Source organism: Triticum aestivum, chromosome 2B (assembly GCF_018294505.1).
Source record: "Triticum aestivum cultivar Chinese Spring chromosome 2B, IWGSC CS RefSeq v2.1, whole genome shotgun sequence".
NCBI lineage: Eukaryota > Viridiplantae > Streptophyta > Magnoliopsida > Poales > Poaceae > Triticum > Triticum aestivum.
The window spans coordinates 224774900-224797575 of NC_057798.1; positions in this window are offsets into that span (position 1 = coordinate 224774900).

The following is a 22676-nucleotide window of genomic DNA, read 5'->3' on the forward strand; positions in this document are numbered from 1 at the left end:
TCGCTCCACGCGTACACAATTACGCACTCAAGGTACCTTGGGCATAGGCGGATGCGCATCAATGACTCAGTCGATAATGCGGGTAACCGCTAAAATACCTTCATACTCTTTCCCTCTTACCTTTCAGGACACTGCGTTAGTCCAGCATCCTCAAAAGAGCCGAATTGCCGGACTCACAGGGGAGAGACATCTAAGGAGGCAACAGACATGCAGAACAGAAGAAAACCCAGGTGGAATCTATTTGCAATCATTATACCTGCTTTATCTCCTGTACACAGCCTGCCCCTGCATAGGACTTGTCAAATAGTCCTATTTATCTCCGCTTAATTCATCCGTTATAAACATATGCTTCTTATGTTTATTTGGTTTTGCATCCGTACACCTTGGTACGGTCAGGTTGCCAAGGGCTTCTTATGGCGCCCCATAATATGGCAACTAAAAGTCCGAACACTTTCAACAATGCGGCACCCCGAACTTATAGCGCTATATGCATCAGCTCCGAATCATGTCTTGGGTCTATAGTTGGGATGGCCCGGCTCCCTTGTTTTGGTGCCTTACGTTCCGTTATATAGGATAAGGTAGAGCCGGGAGAACTACTACGATTGTGTCTTGGTTCTTCTGGACGAGCACCTCACTAGAGAAAGCCAAAAACTGACCGGCATGATGTGGCGAGAGCTGGTCGCTGTTCGAGAGGTACTAAAATCATTAAATATTATCCGCTTTAGGCGATAAACCGGCTTTGTTCGATCAAGGCGTATATAGTGTCGGCGTTCTGGGAACGGGGGTCCCCACACTTGCCTGCCTGCGGCCTGCGGCGTGGCTCAAAGGGGGCCCAGCGCGGCCCATCTTCATCAACACAAGCTCAAGACCCTCGCGAGGGGCCAAGCCTCGCGGGGCGGACGACAAGGAGCTTCCTCAAGCACAGCCTCATCAGGCTGGCTCACGAGGAGGCGGAGAGTTCAAGGCGGGGTACCTCGCGAGGTGCCCATGACGCAAGCCACGACGACCAAGGGCGCCAGTCCACGCAGTGTCCTCCTTTCCTCTTTGGTGCAAAGGGAGCAAGCGCAGGCGAGAGCATCAAGCAAAGGCATCCACTTCGGTGCAACAAGACCAAGACCAGCCCAACAGCAGGGAGGAAGTCATTGTGGAGCCCAAGCAGGCGTCACCACCAGAGCCTTTGACAGGCGAGGACCAACTTTAGTCAGGATAAGTGTACCCGCTGTTCCCCTTCAAAATGGCCAATTGTTGGCGCCCTTCCCGCTCAATATTTGGGAAGAGGCCCAGGGCCTTTTGCCTATAAATAGGACTAGCCACCCCCAGGGTAGAGGCATCTAGTATGTGATATACATCTAGAATCGAGAGAGAGAGAGAGAGAGAGCGACTGAACTCCTCCTAGCAGTTCATCGCACCAGTCAAGAACAGACCCTCGCGAGGCTGTTCTTCCTTGTATTGTTCATCATCAGCCCAAGAGGCAATCCACCACACCACACACTGGAGTAGGGTATTACACCACAATGGTGGCCTGAACCAGTATAAACCCTGTGTCTCTTGTGTTGTTCTTTTCGTAGTTTAGATCCTAGCGATTCGGCGAGGAGCAGGTAGGTAGAGGGCGAAATCTCCGCGCGCACCCCAGTGTTCGAACCTCAAGGGTCTGCCGGAACCCGAAATCTGACATTTGGCGCGCCAGGTAGGGGTGAGCCTGATACAAGACCTGGAGGAAACCTTCGCAAACCAGGTATGGGTGAGCCTGATACAAGCTTACATCGACGACATTGTGGTGAAGTCTCGCGAGGCCAAGACCCTGATACAAGACCTGGAGGAAACCTTCGCAAGCCTCAACGCAGTGAGCCTGCGGCTCAACCCGGAGAAGTGTGTGTTTGGAGTCCCCTCGGGCAAGCTCTTGGGTTTCCTCGTGTCCCACCGAGGCATCGAGGCCAACCCAGAAAAGGTCAAGGCGGTCGAGGACATGAGCCCGCCAAAGACCCTCAAAGAGATGCAGAAGCTCAATGGGTGCGTGACTGCGCTAGGGCGCTTCATCTCCAGGTTAGGGGAGCGAGCGCTACCTTTCTTCCAGCTGATGAAGAAAAAGGGGCCCTTTGAATGGACTGAAGAGGCCGACAAGGCGTTCCAAGATCTCAAGAGATACCTAACCAGCCCTCCGGTGATGGTGGCCCCACGCCCTCAAGAGCCCTTGGTACTCTACCTCGCCGCCACTCCCTACTCCGCTAGCGCGGCTCTGGTGGCGGTTAGGGAGGAGCGTCGGACCAAGGCCACGACAGCTACCCGTGTCAAGGCAAAGCAGGACCAAGAAGGACTCGCAGAGATCACTACCACGGCTGAGAAGGATCAGCCGCCGTAGGGGAGCGCACTGGGAATGGAAGAGGCCCTTCCCCCAGGCAACCAGCTTCTGGAGGCTCCACCGCCTCAGGAGGCGCCACGGCTTCCGGAGGACGCCACCAGCACCGACGCTCCAAGCCTCGTCGAGCACCCAGTGTACTTCGTCAGCACGGTGTTGCGGGATGCGAGGGCACGGTACCCCATGCCTCAGAAACTCCTCCTCGCTACTGGTGGCCTCGCGCAAGCTGCAGCACTAGTTTCAGGGTCACCCTATCAAGGTTGTCTTAGCGTACCCCTTGGAAAGGGTGCTCAGGAGCCCTAACTCAGCCGGAAGGGTCGCCGAGTGGAACATTGAACTGCAAGCATTTCAGCTCGAATTCAGCACGACCAGAGTCATCAAGGGGGCCGCGCTAGCGGATTTCGTGGCTGAATGGACGGAGGCACCGGGCCTCAAGGCCAGCAAGGATCGATCCCTCTCCCCAGGAAGTGAGGCGCCAGAAGGCTGGGTCATGTACTTCGACGGAGCATTCTCCAGGCATGGCGCTGGGGCTGGGGCGGTGCTCATATCTCCCACTCAGGACAAGCTCTATTACGCCGTGCAGCTCTATTTCCAGCAAGGCGAAAAGGTCTCCAACAACATAGCAGAGTATGAAGGTCTGATAGCAGGCTTGAAGGCCGCGGCCGCCCTAGGGGTAAAGCGCCTTACCATCAAGGGCGATTCGCAGCTCCTCGTCAATTTCTCCAACAAAGTGTACGAGCCGAAAGATGAGCACATGGAGGCCTACCTCGCGGAGGTCCGCAGGATGGAAAAGCAGTTCTGGGGGTTGGAGTTGCAGCATGTGCCCCGTGGCACCAATTAGGAGGCCAATGACATCGCCAAACGAGCATCCAGGCGGTTACCTCAGGAGCCTGGCGTCTTCGAGGAGCGGCTCTTCAAGCCCTCGGCCATGCCATCACTATCAAATGCGGCGCAGCCTCGGGAGGAGCTCCCCCAGCCACCTGCCTCGGGAGCTCCGGTCTGTGGCCCAGCCTCAGGACCACGCCTGCTCCTGACGATGGAGCCTCAGGCGGGGTGCTGGGTCACAGAGCTCCGGAGTTACTTGACGCAAGGGACCCTGCCGGAGAAGGAGGAGGAAGCAGAGCGTGTGGCGCGGCAAGCCATAACGTACTGTATCAGGGTTGGAGAACTCTACCGGAAGCGACCAAATGATGTATCCCTACGCTTCATATCCAGGGAGCAAGGGAAAGAGCTGCTGGCGGACATACACGGTGGAGACTGTGGGCACCACTCGTCGTCACGAACCCTCGTGGGCAAGGCATTCCGCAGCGGCGTCTATTGGCCTACTGCACTCAACGACGCTGTCGAACTAGTGAAGGCCTGTGAAGCCTACCAATTCCATGCCAAGCAGATCCATCAGCCGGCAGGAAGTTTGCAAACTATACCCCTCTCATGGCCATTCGCGGTCTGGGGGCTGGACATCCTGGGCCCGTTTCCTTGGGTGTCGGGGGGCTATCGCTACCTCTACGTCGTCGTGGACAAGTTCACCAAATGGGACGAAGTGGAAGCCGTCCGCACCATCCCTGCGGGTTCAACAATCAAGTTCATCAAGGGCACCGTGAGCCGGTTTGGGGTGCCGAACCGCATCATCACCGACAACGGTTCGCAGTTCACCAGTAACCTCTTCAAAACATACTGTGCTAACCTTGGAACGCAGATATGCTACACTTCAGTGGCGCACCCCTGAAGCAACAGCCAGGCCGAGCGGGCCAACGCGGAGGTCCTAAGGGGCCTCAAGACCAGAACATTCAAGAAGAAGATGGAAGCGTGCGGCAGAGGCTGGTACGATGAGCTTCAGTCCATCTTGTGGTCCATCCGCACGACCGCAACCAAGCCGACTGGACAGAACCCGTTCTTCTTGGTCTATGGAGCTAAAGAGGTCCTCCCTCACGAGGTCGGACGTCGTTCCGCACGGGTCCTGGCGTTCGACGAAGCGCAGCAGGACACCATGTGGGGGATGGACCTCGTGCTAGGGGAGGAGCGTCGCCGAGAAGCCGCACTGCAAGCGGCGAGATATCAACAAGCGCTGCCGCGATACCACTGCCGCAACATCCGCCCCAGGACTCTTGAGGTAGGGGACCTCGTGCTCAGGCGGGTTCTCTCCAGGGAGGGACTGCATAAGCTCTCTCCCATGTGGGAGGGCCCATTCAAGGTTGTTCATGTTTCTAGGCCCGGCTCCACGTGCTTGGAGACTCAGGAGGGGGTGCCAGTCCAGAATGCGTGGAACATCCAGCACCTCCGGAGGTTTTACCCTTAAAAGGCCCAGAGCTTGTGAAGAAGGCGAATGCCTGTGAAGATCATCTTTTTGGAAAAGGCCCAGAGCCTGTGAAGAAGGCGAATGCCTGTGAAGATCATCTTTTTGGAAAAGGCCCAGAGCCTGTGAAGAAGGCAAATGCCTGTGAAGATCATCTCTTTGGAAAAGGCCCAGAGCCTGTGAAGAAGGCGAATGCCTGTGAAGATCATCTTTTTGGAAAAGGCCCAGAGCCTGTGAAGAAGGCGAATGCCTGTGAAGATCATCTTTTTGGAAAAGGCCCAAAGCCTGTGAAGAAGGCGAATGCCTCTGAAGATTATCCTTTAGGAAAAGGCCAAGAGCCTGTGAAGAAGGCGAATGCCTGTGAAGCTGTCGCGTTTTGGAAAAGGCCCGGAGCCTGTGAAGAGGGCCAATGTGTAACGCCCCGGATGTAACTTTCCATATTCGTAACTCCAACTCTTGCCTTTTCCGGAGATGTGATATGATATTTCCTTCGTGGTTGGGCTTTTGTTTTTGTTTTGCATTTTTGTTCATGTCTTGCATCTCATCTCTTTGCATCATTTGCATTGCATCATGTCATCATCCAACCCTTTTTAAAACTCAACTAAATAAACCGTATTGATCTTCGGTCCATTTAAATCGAGGGATATTCACAATGGTGATTTCTCTTTATAACATATCCTCCTAATATTTATGGAGCTATTATAAATATTCCATTAGTTTGGAATTAACCGTAACACACTTGCAAAATTCCCATGCCCTTTCTACTTCAAGTTTGGTCCCCAAACTTTGCCAACAATTCTTACCTCTTTTATCGAGGCTCCTCCTAAATTCTTAACATTTTTGGACTCTTCCAAAATGTTATCCTAGTCCATGCCATTCGAATTAAATTCAAATGGTTTTGGATTTAAATCTTTCAATCATGCCTCTTTTATTTTCCTGGATCGAGCTCATTTTTGCGAGTTCGGGAAAATAATCCCCATGCGCAAAATCTTTCCCTAACCCGCTCTTTCTTTTCCTCTCTCTATTTCTTTTCTGCTAGAAAATTAGAGGGAGAGAGAAAAGAGCCAGCCCAGCCGGCCTCTTAGGCCCATTCCACAAGCCCAGTCGGCGCCCCCACCAGCTCTAACCCTAGCCCGACCTCCTCCTCACTCCCATAGATCTCCATCTCTCCCTCGTCCTCCCTCCAGCGCCGCCAGCGCTCGATCCCCCCATCTCCTCGCTCGACCCCTTCTCCTCCTGCCCTAGCGCCGCCACACACAACACACATCGCCAGGGAGAGGAGCTCCCCATGCTGCAAGGCCCGAGCGCCTCATCCCTATCCTCCTTCACCCCGTGCCCGATCCCGCTCGTCGCCTCCGCACCTCCAGCCGGCCACCGGAGCCCGCTCGCCGCCGTCGGGCTTCGCCTTGCCGCGCTGCCCCAGGACGTCGCTCCCCTGCCGTCTCCGGCGCCACAGCACCGGAGCTGCTCCTTCCCCGCGACCCCGAGCCCCAAGCGCTGCGTCGTCTCCTCTGCTACGCCCGCACCTCGCCTGTGACTTCTCCGCACCGGCGACCTCCATCGCGCCTCTCTGCTTCGTCCGGCCGTCGCGCCGCCATGCTCCAGCGCCGCCTCGAGCTCATCATCCTCGACCTCCATGCCGTCCCGGAGTCCCTCGTTCGCGGCTGCACGATCCAGCCTACTGCTTCCCTTTGCTGCCATGGACAGCCACCTCGTCAGCATCCTCCCGTTGGACCTTTCTGCCTGCTATCGTTCCGCCATCTCCGGCCTCTGCGTTGACTGACCGCGACGTCCCCGAGCAGCAGCTCTGCTGCTGCGTCTCTTTGTTGTTTCGTGAGCACAAAAATCTCTGTCGCCAAGTTCATCTACGGTGAACCATACAGACTGCCAAGTTCGACTACGATCCATCAAGACCATTGTGTTGCACGTCAACATGAGTACGACCACAGACGGCTACCTCCAGAGGGATTTTGTCAAGTTCCGCCTCAACAAGTGTACCTCTACGTCCTGGAATCGCCAAGTACCGACACCATGTACGACTACACCTGCTGATGCGTCAAGTACCTTGGAACGTCTACGACTACGCGGACTCGCCAAGTATCACGATGACCGTGTACCACTACCGTCGACCCCGGAGACATCGGATGCGTCAAGTCCCTCTTCGAGACGTGTACCACTACTTCCACTACTTCCACTACCGTTGCCCGAAGATGTTGGATTCGTCAAGTGCCTCTTCGAAACGAACGTGTACAACTACTTCCACTACGACCGTTGCGAGAACGTCTACTTCCTCTTCATTGCACCGAACTCGTTCCGTCCCGAACGCACGCTTCAAAGGTATAACAGCCAAGATGACCGCGGAATGCATGTGTTAAATGAGATGTCTGTGTTTGCATCGCGATCAAATTGTCGCTTGCGATTCCCCTCTTTTGCCATGCCACCGACCCGTGGGAACCCGGTATCCGGGATCACCCCACCATCTTTTGCATGTTCCGCACATCCACATCTTTGTTTGCACCGGTCACTGCACGAGTTATCGGAACCGAGATGTTGCCCTGGCATCATTTTCGGATTCGTCGCCGTGGCACCCTTTTCCTTCCGCCATGGCGACAAATGCTTCATAACATGCTCATATCAACGTTTTCATAAAATTGCTTAAAACTTGCATATGTCATCCGCATCATGATAACAACAATTAAAATGTTTAAAATTGTTGTTGCATTAAATTGCTAAATAACATGGGGATTTTCCGGAATTGTTGTTTGTGCTTCCGGCCTCATTTAAAACTTGCCTAAATAGTTAGTTTAATTATGCTTCACCTCTTGCCATGTTAACCAACATTTAATCTTGTCTTGTTCATAACCGAGAGAGAACTAAATAATTGATGTGGTGTTTCGTCAATATGCAACTCGTTGCATATTGAGCTCCACTTAACTTGTAGTATTGTTTGTTGCACTTTGCCATGCTATGCCTCATTAAACCGGACATGCATCATACTTGTTTGTGTAGCATGCCATGTTTATGCTTGTGTGTTTACCATGTTGTTTGTTTCTTTCCGTTGTTGCTTCTTAGTTCCGGTAATGTTGCGATTGTGAGGATTCGTTCGACTACTCCCGTTCGTCTTCTTCATGGACTCGTTCTTCTTCCTAGCGGGATTTCAAGCAAGATGACCGCTACCCTGGATCTCACTACTATCATTGCTATGCTAGTTGCTTCGTTCTATCGCTATGCTGCGTTACCTATCTTTTGCTCATCAAGCCTCCCAAATTGCCATGAACCTCTAACCTTTGACACCATTCCTAGCAAACCATTGATTGGCTATGTTACCGCTTTGCTCAGCCCCTCTTATAGCGTTGCTAGTTGCAGGTGAAGTTGAAGATTGCTCCATGGTGGACAGGGTTATGTTGGATATCACAATATCTCTTATATTATTAATGCATCTATATATTTGGTAAAGGGTGGAAGGCTCGGCCTTATGCCTGGTGTTTTGTTCCACTCTTGCCGCCCTAGTTTCCGTCATACCGGTGTTATGTTCCCGGATTTTGCGTTCCTAATGCGGTCGGGTGATTTATGGGACCCCCTTGACAGTTCGCTTTGAATAAGACTCCTCCAGCAAGGCCCAACATTGGTTTTACCATTTGCCTCACCTATTACCTTTTTCCCTTGGGAGTCGCACATCCCAAGGGTCATCTTTATTTTAGCCCCCCCGGGCCAATGCTTGTCTAAGTGTTGGTCCAAACTAGAGCCACTTGCAGCGCCACCTCGGGGAAACTTGAGGGTTGGTTCTAGTTGTACGTACTACTCATCCGGTCGTGGCCTGAGACGAGATACGCGCGGCTACTATCAGGATGTCGGCACGCCGGGAGGTCTTGTTGGTCTTGTTTTATTACTGTCGAAATGTCTTGTAGCCGGGATTCCGAGACTGATCGGGTCTTCTCGGGGAGAAGGAATATCCTTCGTTGATCGCGAGAGCTTATCATGGGCTAAGTTGGGACATCCCTGCAGGGTATAAACTTTCGAGAGCCGTGCCCGTGGTTATGTGGCAGATGGGAATTTGTTAATGTCCGGTTGTAGATAACTTGACACTTGATCCGAATTAAAACGCATCAACCGCGTGTGTAGCCGTGATGGTCTCTTTTCGGCGGAGTCCGGGAAGTGAACACGGTTTCTGGGTTATGTTTGACGTAAGTAGGAGTTTAGGATCACCTCTTGATCATTGCTAGCTTCACGACCGTTCCTTTGTTTCTCTTCTCGCTCTCATTTGCGTATGTTAGCCACCATATATGCTTAGTCGCTGCTGCAACCTCACCACTTTACCCCTTCCTTTCCCATTAAGCTTTGCTAGTCTTGATACCCATGGTAATGGGATTGCTGAGTCCTCATGGCTCACAGATTACTACAACAACAGTTGCAGGTACAGGTTATTGTGATGATCATGACGCGAGAGCGATGTTGCTTGTTTTGGAGTTTCTTCTTCTGCTTCTTCGATCAGGGGATAGGTTCCAGGTCGGCAGCCTGGGCTAGCAGGGTGGATATTATTTGAGTTTCTGTTTATGATTCAACCGTAGTCGGATGTTGTTCTTGTATGTTGTATTGTTGTATTCATGTGACATTGTATGTATTGGATGTATCCCCACTATTATGTAATGTTGATGTAATGATATCCACCTTGCAAAAGCGTCTTCAAGATGCGCTTCTATCCTTGGTGGGACCTTCGAGTTCCTTTAGGATAGGGTCGCATCTTGGGCGTGACACAATGCCCGTGAAGCTTGCTTCCCCGAAGAAAGGCCCGGAGCCTATGAAGAAGGCCAACGCCTGTGAAGCTCGCCGCCCGTGACACTCTCACGTAATAATGAGTTGGGGATGTACACGCCCCGGAGTCTCAGGAGCGCCGGCCTCAGGCCCTGGGGCTCCCTCCCACGCCTAGTGGCAGCACTTAGCTCCGCACTGGTGAGAAGACGTCGAAGACTAGACTAGGTGCCAGACGCGGCTTTTTCATTTGCTTTCTGCAGTTGGCTAGTTCATTCTCCTTTGAAGTTTTATTGAAACTATCGCCATCTTTTGACTTATGGCTCATTGACTTTTCGCCCTCCTGCCTCGATTTCTCTTGCGCAAGGTCTCGCGAGGGGGCGGCCCTTGCGCCCTCGCGAGTGTTTCGGTCCTTTCGGTCAAGGCCTCACAACCCGGGTCCACTACAGGAGCACCCCTCCAGTCCGTGCCTCACGGGCACCGCAACACGAATACACGACCTGGGTTGGTCGCCCCCACGGCTGAGGCTGGGACTTACCTATGCGCAGGCATGCGGCCGGAAGGAACAATACCAAAATAACAGAAACGACACGATGATTAACAACGGTAACCCAAACACGCCCCCACGGGGCCCCACATTATTGTCTTTTTTGCGCAAGAGAAGGGAAAATAAAGGACCAATCGGGTGAAGCTCGTCCTGAGCAGGCCCTCGGGAAGACTTGAGCCGCCTCCGGAGCTTAGGTGGACTCCCTCTCATGCTTCACCGGGGCGCGGCGGCAGGCAGACCCGCCACCACCCTCCAAGCAGGCACGACGGCGTGGAGGCTGACCGCGGCCGCTGCTAGAAGAGTCGATGCCTGAAGAAGAACCAGTGAAGCTTGAGGAACCCTGGGCGCCGCCAACCACGCGCACGCTGTCCTCTCCGTCCTCGTCGGGGCTGAGTCCCCGGCCGCGGTCGTCGTCTTCAGGGCAGCACCCTGCGGGGCGACCATCTTCCCCAAACAACCTCACGTAGAGGGTGGCATCGCCGTCGAACTTGAAGTGCAGGGTGCACCGGCGGCTCAGGCCACGCGCGCGGGCAAACGTCTGCCAGCCGCGGGTCAAGGCCAGGCTCCCAGCCGCGGAGACCTCCAGCGAAGCCCATGAGGCCCGGCTACAACAGCCGTCTGCCTGGAGCCAGAGGCCGTCCGGGGCGCCAGCCGGGAGTTCACCTAGGAGGAAGCAAGGGAGCTGAAGTCGGGCGCTAGTCGGCTCCGCCGCCCACACAACAAACTCCGGCAGCACCTCCGCAGCGCGGGAGCGCGGCCTCGGGGGTCGCACGGCCGAAGCACGCCCCCCGGCCGCGGCCAGCCGCCCGTCGCCACGCGGGAAGTCACCTTCGCGGCCACGGGGAGCCGCCATGGAGGCCACACGGTGTTTGCGAGGGCGGCCTCGACCGCGCTTGGGCAGGGGAGAGGCAGGCTCAACCTGGTGGGCCTTTCCCTTCTCTGCGGCCGAGAACTTCCTTGACGGAGCCATGGAGAAGAAGGAGAAGCAAGAGGGGATAAACCGGAAGGGCATGCGACGTGCCGTACTTAAAGCCAGGGGAGGCCAACCGCCGACCTCCATGATCGCAGGTAATGCATGCAGGGACTTGTCAATTCGCGCAGTTGCCGAGGCGTCATGGGGAAGTGGAGACGCTCGCGTCCAATCAACCGCCACGCAGCGCCCAAGGCCGCAGGCTGTTAGGGCCCGCGGTGCTTCGCACTTGCCTTTTCGCCTCTCTGCTCGGCCAAGTCCGGGCGCGCCTTGGGCCCGGGGGCTACTGTCGGTGTTCTGGGAACGGGGGTCCCCAGACTTGCCTGCCTGCGGCCTGCGGCGTGGCTCAAAGGGGGCCCAGCGCGGCCCATCTTCATCAACACAAGCTCAAGACACTCGCGAGGGGCCAAGCCTCGCGGGGCGGACGACAAGGAGCTTCCTCAGGCACGGCCTCATCAAGCTGGCTCACGAGGAGGCGGAGAGTTCAAGGCGGGGTACCTCACGAGGTGCCCATGACGCAAGCCATGACGACCAAGGGCGCCAGCCGGGCGCCAGCCCGCGCAGTGTCCTCCTTTCCTCTTTGGTGCACAGGGAGCAAGCGCAGGCGAGAGCATCAAGCAAAGGCATCCACTTCGGTGCAACAAGACCAAGACCAGCCCAACGGCGGGGAGGAAGTCATTGTGGAGCCCAAGCAGGCGTCACCGCCAGAGCCTTTGACAGGCGAGGACCAACTTTAGTCAGGATAAGTGTACCCGTTGTTCCCCTTCAAAATGGCCAATTGTTGGCGCCCTTCCCGCTTAATATTTGGGAAGAGGCCCAGGGCCTTTTTCCTATAAATAGGACTAGCCACCCCCAGGGTAGAGGCATCTAGTATCTGATATACATCTAGAATCGAGAGAGAGAAAGAGCGACTGAACTCCTCCTAGCAGTTCATCGCACCAGTCAAGAACAGACCCTAGCGAGGCTGTTCTTCCTTGTATTGTTCATCATTAGCCCAAGAGGCAATCCACCACACCACACACTGGAGTAGGGTATTACACCACAATGGTGGCCTGAACCAGTATAAACCCTGTGTCTCTTGTGTTGTTCTTTTCGTAGTTTAGATCCTAGCGATTCGGCGAGGAGCAGGTAGGTAGAGGGCGAAATCTCCGTGCGCACCCCAGTGTTCGAACCTCAAGGGTCTGCCGGAACCCGAAATCCGACATATAGCGCCCCAATTCGGCCTTCCGGATTCTAGGGGCTTCGCCGAAATTTAAAATTGTAGACTTCTATGGCTAAGTGAAAGTTATAAAGCCGCATAGTCTGATTGCCTTGTTCTCTGCGCTGGACACCTCCTTAAGGGACCAAACATTTGGATAAAGAGTGTCCGGGTTTTCCACGAACACCCCAGTGCTAGTCACGTGGGGGCGGAAGCCAACGACTGGCCTACTTTCAGGATTTTATAAACAGCCACACAGAAGGTAATATTTTAAATAACAAAAGCGCTACATAGTGCAAGTAACTTCATCCTTAAAATACAAACATGACAGAAGCGAATTCATTCAAAAATGGTGTCCTTGGTACATTCGTCAGCCACGAGACGAGCACCCTTCATAACGCCATCATAGTACAGCTCGGGATGGCGATGCGCCTTGCCCTCCGGCGGTCCGTCCTTGACCAGCTTCTCCGCGTCCATCTTGCCCCAATGCAATTTGACGCGGGCAAGGGCCCGACGGGCACCCTCGATGCACACGGATCGCTTGATCACCTCAAGCCGTGGGTAGGAATCCATCATCCGCTTGATCAGGCCGAAGTAGCTACTGGGCGTGAGCTCACCAGGCCACATCCGAACTATGAAACCTTTCATAGCCAGTTCGGCCGCCCTGTGGAGTTCGACCAACTGCTTCAGTCTGTCACTCAGAGGCATCGGGTGTTCGGCCCCGGCATACTGGGACTAGAACAGTTTCTCCGTTGAGTTCCCCTCCTGGCAACGGTAGAACTCCGCAGTGTCTGATACGCTGCATGGCAGATCTGCGAATGCCCCTGGAGAGCTCTGAATTCGAGTAAGTAAAACAAATGCCTCCTCCACATGATTTCTTTGCATAAAGAACTTCTTACCCGCTGCTATCTTCTTGGCCTCCTGGATCTCCTGTTGTGCTTTCTCGGCTTCGGCCTTGGCGTCTTTTAAATTTGTAAGGGCCTTCGCAAGCTCGGCCTCTTTCGCCTTCAGATCATGCTCCGCGGACTCACATTTCTTGCCGAGGTCCTGGAGCTCCTGCTGTACCTCACCTACCCTAGAACTTTGCTTTTCGTGCTCCTTACACTCCGAGGCCGCCTTGTCTTCGGCCTCGGACAACGCCTTCTTCAGGGACGCCACTTCGGTGGGGGCCCCTGTTACACGGTCACGACACTTAGTTGTTAGACCCACCAATTCTGCCTAACCTTAAATATATAAGAGCGGGAATTACTTACCCTTGTTCTCTTCGAGCTGCCTCTTCACGAGGTCGAGCTCTCCCTGCGCCTGCTCCGGGACCCGCTTTAGTTCGGCAACCTCGGCAGTACGGGCAGCAGCAGCAAGCAGCACAGCCTGCTCATTCACAATAATACTTATGATTAGACTCCTGCAAATTATAATTGACCCTCTGCTCGGCTTTTCTTTCCGAACACCAAACAGAGTATCAGGGGATAATACCTATTGGGTAGTAATTTTGCACATATTTTACTTACCTCGAAGCCTGTTAGGAGGCTGGTGCAAGCTTCGGTTAGTCCGCTCTTGGCGGACGAAACCTTCCGAATCACCATACTCATAAGAGTACGGTGCCCTTAGTCCAGGGAAGCGCCGCGAAGCGCTCCCAGCAGACTGTCCGGCGCCTCATGCGCAATGGAAGTCCGCGACACAGACGACTCGCCCTCCCTAGCGAGGGGTCGCACGCCTGAGTCCGGAACCATCAAAGGTTCCGGAATGGTGTTCGGCTAAGAGCTTGGCTGGCCAAGGCTCTCATCGACACGATCCGCGGGGATCTTGAACCCCGCGTGCCTGACGTCTGGGACCTCGCCTCGGGGCGTCTCCAGAGTCACCTCCCCCCTGCTTTGAGAGCCTTCGGGACAACACCTCCGTGTCATCCGCGTGTTGGGGAGTAGTGGCTGTCGGAAGCGAATTGATCTCCGAATCACTCAGGGACCTGGAGGAAGACACTTCGGGGAGATCCCTGGCCGGACTGCACATATATTCGGCATTACAAAATGCAAAAGCTATGAAGTGAAATCATGATAGAATGCGGACACTTACGATCGCACTAGGGCTTCCCCCTGGGCAGCCACCCCTCCTCGCTATGAGCGGCCGTGGCGGAATAGTCCGGAAGGGGCACCTTCCCCTTCTTGGACGCCCCAGCCTCCCCCTCCGGGGCGGCTTTCCTTTTCCTCCCCTCCCTAGTGCGGGGAGGTGGAATTTCTTCTTGTTTCCCCCCGCCTCCGCGGGAGGAATCTGACTCGTTGTCATCCGACGATAGGGGTATGACGGCCTTGCGCGAGGGCCTTTTCCGGCCCCATGGTCCGCCTCCGCGGACCCCTCATCCTTTCCGGATGGGGCATCTTCTTCTTCTTCCTCCTCCCCATCGTGGGAGGAGTCTGCCTTGTTGTCTTCAGACAAGGCTTCCGGCACAACCTTACGCCGGAGACCCTTTCGGATCCCCAGGGCCTTCTTCTCGGCCTGCTTCTCCGGCACCTTGTACGGCGCCGGGACCAGCATCTCCGTCAGGAGAGCATCTGCTGGGTCCTCTGGCAGCAGAGCAGGGCAGTAAACCTGCTCCGTTGTCTCCATGTAATCCTGAAGCAAATATGCACAACTACTTAAGGCACTCCCGTGAGTATATCCGAAAGAACTGGGTCCGGTATCAGTCTAAGAACTCACCGGCTTAGGAGCCCGCGCGGCGTGAAGCCCGCGGTCCTCGGATGTCGGAGGAGGCACTTCGGAGGCCTTGAACAGCTCCTTCCATGCGCCTTTGTGCGTCATGTCGTTGAGCCTCTGGAGCGTCCGGTGCTCGGTTGGGATGAACTCACATAGATTGACTGCCCGCCTCCGGCAGGGCAAGATTCGGCGAACGAGCATGACCTGGATCACGTTGACAAGCCTGATGTTCTTGTCCTTCATGCTTTTGACGCATGTTTGGAGTCCGTCCAGCTCTGTGGAATCGCCCCAGGACATGCCCTTCTTCTCCTAGGAGGTGAGCCGCATGGGGGCTCCGGATCGGAACTCGGGGCCGCCGCCCAGTTGACGCCGCACGGCTCGGTGATGTAGAACCACCCCGATTGCCATCCTTTTACGGTCTCCGCAAAGGAGCCGTCGAGCCATGTGACGTTGGGCATTCTGCCCACCATGGCCCCTCTGCACTCCGCCTGTTGGCCTCTTACCACCTTCGGCTTCACGCAGAAAGTTTGCAGCCATAGGCCGAAGTGAGGCCGGATGCGGAGGAAGGCCTCGCACACGACGATGAACGCCGAGATGTTGAGGACGAAATTCGGGGCTAGATCATGGAAATCTAGCCCGTAGTAGAACATAAGCCCACGGACGAAGGGATGGAGTGGAAATCCCAGTCCACGGACGAAGTGGGCGACGAATACGACCCTCTCGTGGGATCCTGGGGTCGGAATGACCTGCCCGGTGTCTGGTAGACGGTGCGCTATGTCCGCGGCCAAGTATCCGGTCGCCCGAAGATTGGTGATGTGCTTCTCCTTGACGGTGGAAGCCACCCACTTGCCTCCTGCTCCGGACATGTTTAGCTGTGCGGGGAAGACTTGGGCAAAGGAGGAAGAAGGCGTGGGTGAAAATGGGGGAATCTTATCCCTTTATAGAGGCGCCGGAAGTGGTGCGCCTCCCCACTTGCCCGTTGGGAATCGCTTGTTTCCCAAGCGCCATGATTAATGGCGTGGTGAGATTACCCATACCCGTATTGATGAGAATCCCGTAATAAGGGGACACGATCTCTGCTTTGACAAGACGTGTCACAGAAACCGCCTCGTAATATGCGTTGTAGCTGGTTGTGTGGAAACGGTTCGAATAATGGATCCGACCATAATAACGTGTCACGTCATCAGGAAAAGTTGTCAGCAGATTGCATTTGTGAAATATCGTTCTCTCTACGGTGGTATGCGAAGACCGTTTTTCAAATCCGGACACGATTTGAGTGTTCGATAATTACTTTGGAGTATTCGGAGGAGGAACCCGCCTTGCAATGCCGAAGACAATACTGCGCGCCGGACTCATCATCATTGAAGCCTGGTTCAGGGGCTACTGAGCGAGTCCTGGATTAGGGGGTATCCGGACAGCCGGACTGTGTACAACGTCCGGACTATTGAAGCGTGAAGATACAAGACTCAAGACTTTGGCCCGTGTCCGGATGGGACTTTCCTTGGCGTGGAGGGCAAGCTTGGCAATTCGGATATTATATTTCCTTCCTTGTAACCGACTCCGTGTAAACCCTAGCCCTCTCCAGTGTCTATATAAACCGGAGAGGTTGGTCCTTAGAAGGCCGATCACAATTACAATCATACCATCATAGGCTAGCTCCTAGGGTTTAGCCTCTACGATCTCGTGGTAGATCTACTCTTGTACTACCCATATCATCAATATTAATCAAGAAGGAAGTAGGGTTTTACCTCCATCGAGAGGGCCCGAACCTAGGTAAACATCTGTGTCCCTTACTTCTTGTTACCATCAGCCTTGACGCACAGATCGGGACCCCCTACCCGAGATCCGCCGGTTTTGACACCAACACCCCCCCCACACACACACACATTTCAGACAAATGCATCTGTAAGACATGGTTCCCCCTCCCAATTCCTCATTCATACATCATAGGCGCGAAATCACCTTCTCCCCGGAAGCTCCCTTCTCCCCAGCCGCGGAGCCTCAGCCCCTCCTCCATAGCACCTCCATCGCACCAAATTCCCTGCTGCCCTCCTCCCTAATGCCTGAGCCACCATCCGTTTGCCGTCGTGCACTGGGCCGTGTGCCTCTTACTCCGTGTTATCGGAGCTGCCTCTACGATGACTGCATGAACCGTACTGGAGCCGATTCACCCGCGCCATTGTGCACGGCGCCGGAGCGGCTGCAACTTCGGATGCGTCCAGGGCCTCGGCGCTGCTTCCCTATAGAGGTCGAACGTCGCGACATATCTGCTTTCCTGCCGTCGGGAGCCACCGCAACCGCGCCGGCCTCATCGACTCAATAGCTGGAGCTGCCTACTTCACCGGGCTGCAAGATAGGCTGTAGACTCATCTTAAATCACTTTATTTAGGTGTCAGTCGTCTGAATTTTTAGTCTGGGTCAGTTGATTCCCAATGGGAAGCAACACCCCCCGAGGTAGCGGAGCTCCTAGGCTGCCGGTTGGCTGGTGTCTGTCGTAAGTGTGCAGCGGCGCAAGTTCACCATGGAAGCAGCGCTTAGGTGGATATCTTAGAGTTGCGTGGGTTGAGGGTACTGCCGCCGCCGAATCTGGATGACGGCGAGTCTTTGTGGATTGGCCGGGGCGGCGCAACCATGGCAGTGCAGTGGGGCGGGGAGCAGGGTTTCGGTCGGAGCTCTCACGACCAGGGACGACACACGCAGGCTACTCTACCGGTGGTCACTGGCTCTTCGGGGAAGATTTTGAACAGTGTCAGCCGACAGGCACAAGACGGCCATCAAGCCATCCGGCGCAGATCAGACAGTACCAAAATAAAATAAAATCGTGTGCCCCCAATTTAGTTTTCAGTCAACAATGTGTGACCACTCTCGTACCTTACTATTGATCCCTTAGGGTATTTCTTCAGATCAGAGATATGTGTCGTTCTTAACATTATGTGTTTTCTGCATCTTCACCCACACCGTCTTCCTTCTCACTGCAGCTGCTACAACAAGGGAAGCATTCCCCAGAAGGGAGCTATAGTCCCCACTCAACAGTTCCCTTCATCAAATGTGCGTGCCGGACATGGACAACCACAACAACTGCAGGGCCATCAACAACTCAGCACATGATGCTCACTCATATGGATGGCGGCCAGATAGGTTGTACCCTCATCTTACTTGTGTGCAACATTTATGGCTTTGTTATTCATCTAAGCATCGTAAATGGATTATCACATTTCACTATATATTCATGCCGATCTCTTAAGAGTCTTGTTCAGGAGTTAACGTTGTTCCATAGTTCAGATAAGAGACTCGTTCTTTAGGTGACGCTGTTCGATAGTTATCATCCATCAGCCAATGCTATCCCACAGGCTGGTGATTATACCCCTTCTAGTATTACCTATGTTGTTCTTTAATACTTTTTGTGCCATCTAGTTAATCAAGAGTACAAACGATACATATTCTGTAGATTTCATCTGTGTTCTCCCTTTAGTTTTTGAGACGTGTTGCTGCTAGTTAAGCCCAGTCCTACTATTTATGTCGTCTCCTACAGGCACTCATTACATAAATCTAACCACTAGTTGTCTTCCTTGCACGTCAGATATAATTACACACACTGATATATCCACAAGAACCTCACGGAGCAATGTAACGGCCAACAAACTTGACGTCAATGATACCCAATATGATGGAACATGTAAAGGCAGTTCTTCAGAAGACTTGCAGAAAGATGATGAATCCTATTCACCCCACAAGGTCCTTTCTCTAACTTGGTCTGTGATATGGGTACAACATGCATATAATGTCCTGGAGTGCATCTACTCTATTCCAATGCCATGTGCTTAGCCTGCTGATCATGCATGTAAATATGTCATGCCTTCTTGTTTTTCAGTACCTATTTCATTCATGATAATATGTTTTCAAATTCAGGTACTGTCATTCTACTCTATCGCAATGTGATAACCCACAAGTATAGGGGATCACAACAGTTTTCGGGGGTAGAGTATTCAACCCAAATTTATAGATTCGGCACAAGGAGAGCCAAATAATATTTGAAGCTATTAGCAGTTGAGTTCAATTCAACCACACCTGGAGATTAATTATCTGCAACAAAGTGATTAGTTGCACAATAGTATGATAGTTTTGATGATAGTAGCAGCAACAACAATAACGGTAACAGTGATATTGTAGTAGAAGTAGCAACAGTAGTAACTTAGCAAGAACAATATAAGATAAATTCATAGGCACTGGATCGGTGACTCGTTGGATAATATTCATCATGATACAGTTATAACCTAGGGCGATACGGCACTAGCTCCACTTCATAAATATAATGTAGGCATGTATTTCGTAAATAGTCATACGTGCTTATGGAAAGAACTTGCATGACATCTTTTGTCCTACCCTCCCATGGCTGCGGGGTCCTATTGGAAACTAAGGGGTATTAAGGCATCCTTTTAATAGAGAACCGGAACAAAGCATTAACACACGATGAATACATGAACTCCTCAAACTACGGTCATCACCAGGAGTTCCGACTATTGTCACTCCGGGGTTGCGGGATCATAACACGTAGTAGGTGACTATAACTTGCAAGATCGGATTTAGAACATGGATAAAAAGGTGATAACATAAACAGTTCAGATCTGAAATCATGGCACCCAGGCCCAAACTGACAATCTCATCCAACACAGAGGATACTAGGGATCAAGCCCTAACAAAACTAACTCGATTACATGATGAATCTCATCCAACTCCTCACCGACCAGCGAGCCTACGAAGGAATTACTCACTCTCGGTGGGGAACATCATGGAATTGGCGATGGAGATGTGTTGGTGATGACGAAGATCGAAGATCCCCTTCTTCAGAGCCCCAAATGGACTCCAGATCTGGCCTCCCGATGAAGAACAGGAGACGGCGGCGGCTTCGTCTTGTGAAACGTGATAATTCTTTATCCCTCATTTTTCTGGAATAATGGGATTTTATAGCATCGGTTTGAGGGTCAGCGGGGCCACAAGGTGGGCAGCATCCACCTGGGTGCGCCTAGGGGGGAGGCGTGCCCTGGAGGGTTGTGCCCACCCAGGTGCCCCCCTCAGGTACCTCCTTGCTCCAGAAATTCTCTTATTTGATATAAAAAAAATCCTCGCAATGTTTCGTTCCATTCCGAGGACTTTTGTTTCTGCACAAAAACAACACCATGGTAGTTCTGCTGAAAACAGCGTCAGTCTGGGGTTAGTTTGATTCAAATCATGCAAATTATAGTCCAAAACAAGAGGAAAAGCGTTATGAGAAGTAGATACATTGGAGACATATCAACTCCCCTAAGCTTAAACCTTTGCTTGTTCTCAAGCAATTCAGTTGATAAACTGAAAGTGAAAAAGAAAAACTTTTACGAACTCTTTTGCTCTTGTTTCATAAATAAGCTTAAACATCACCCAGGTTTTCAGCAAGGATTATAACTAACCATGTCGACAATAACTCTTAAAAATTATATTAACTCATAACAATGGCATACTCAACTAGAGAGCAATAATAAGATAACTCAAATGGCAACACGTTGTCAAAACAACCATGATATAATATGACAATAGTGGTATCTCGCTAGCCCTTTTTGAGACCGTAAAACATAAATGCAGAGCACCCCCAAAGTTCAAGCGGTGACTAAACATTGTAATTCATGGTAGAAAAGATCCAGTCATGATGCACCCAACATTAGCTATACACAATGCATGAGCATGACAACAGTGCTCTCAGGTTCTGGTGCTTATTTGAGAAGGTGATGACACAACATAAAAGTAAATAGATAGTCCCTTCACAGAGGGAAGTAGTGATTTGCATAGGTGCCAGAGCTCAAGTTTTTAAAACAGAGGTAAATGATATTTTGAGACATGCACCCTTCTTATTTACTTCACGACCATCAGTTATCAATATCTTCCATGCTAAGCATGCTAGTGGCGGTTCCCAAGTGGAAAGGTAAAGGTTATGACTCCATTGGGAGTTTTTGTTTGATTATTTGTAAGCTCTTTTCTTTTTGCAGTTTGGGACTGGGCATCCCTATCACCGCCCTTTTCTCGTGCGATAACGAGTGAATAAACACTCGACCTGAGAATAACCCGCTTAGCAGGGAAGATACCGACTACCTCCTGTCGTTCCATGAACGATCAAGGCACACAAACAGGATATTTATTTGAAGATTTTAGAGTTGGCACATGCAAATTTACTTACGACGGCAGGGTAATACCGCATATAGGTAGGTATGGTGGACTCATCTGGAATAACTTGGGTTTCATGTTTATTGATGTACAAGCAGAGTTCCCACTTAGGACAGGCGAAAGCTAGCAAATAGGTTGAGAAGCGGCCAACTAGAGAGCAACAATGGTCATGAACATGCATTATGCATAAGTAACATTGGATACTATCATGAGTAGGATATGAACACCATGAACATAAATATCATCAACGCTATGTTGGTTTTGATTCAACTACATGCATGAACATGTGCCTAGTCAAGCCACTCGAACATTCAGAGGAGGATACCATATCATCATACTACATCACAATCATTTTAACGCAATGTTGATATCCAAGATAAGTCATTATTCACTGCTGGCTACTTATGTGGCATGAGAAACTATAATCTCTAAATGTCATTGCAAACATGTTTGATCATAATAGGCTGAAGAATGGATAGTAGGTTAAACATATTTACAAAAATAGAACAATTCAAGTTCATACCCGTTTCTCTCTGCCACGACTAGTTCATCTAATATCGTCATTATTTCCTTTCACTTGCATGACCGAATGATTTGGAATAATAATAGTGCAAGAGTGTCGTGGACTAAGCTGGAATCTGCAAACATTTTATACAAGAGGAGAAGACAAGGTAATATGGGCTCTTTGTTAGATCAATGATGCAAATGGGAACCACTCAACATTTTCATCGTGGTCTTCTCCTCGGTATGAATCGATAAAAGAAAAAGAAATTCAGAGAAACACAATGAAATATTTTTGGAGTTTTTGGTTTTTTGAAAGCAAGCAAACAAAAAAGGGAAAAAGCAAAAACAAGGAAAACTATTTACACGAGAAAGCTCCCAACAAGTAAAAGAAGAACAAGGAAATATTTTTGGGTTTTATTTTTAGTGCTACAATAATTTAAACTAGGAAGAAAAATCAAAAATAAGCAAGAAACATATTTTTGGATTTTCTCAAAGTTTTTTCAAACACACAAGAAGAAAGCGAGAAAAATAATTTAAGCATGGATGGCACAATGAAAAAGTTTGGACACCGACAACTGGAATGAAATGTGTAGACATGAATGTAGTGTTGGTGGAAATACATACTCCCCCAAGCTTAGGCTTTTTCCCTAACTTGGTAATCACGAGTCGTAGAAGCCATCAGGTCCAATGCTGAAGTGCTGGGGAGCAAGCACCATAGGGTCCCACTACTGAGGCTCCGCTTGTTCGGCCGCCAGGTTGTTCCGATAAGCGACAATGTCATCAGGCATAATTCTGTATCCATTCCTAGTAACATAATCAAACAAAACAGGTGCAGGCAAAGGGATAACATCACGAGTAGTCTCACTGAAAACTAAATTGTAAGGCAAGTCAATATCAGGGTAATCAGCAGCAAGAAACGGATGGTCCTTCATAGCTGCTCTGTCTAGGTAAACCTTGGTCAAGGGGAGATCATGCTAGCGTATCTGCACATTGAAGTGAGTCGCCAAGCGAGTAGCGTATATGCCCCCATGTATTTTACCCTTGAATCTGTTAAGGTGAAGGCGACGTGCCACAATAGCTCCCAAGCTAAAAGTGTTGTCACCATAAAGTGCATGACGCAAAACACAAAGTCTGGGGCGCTAAGTGAACCCACCTTCCCTCTCGCTAGCAAGCACTTTG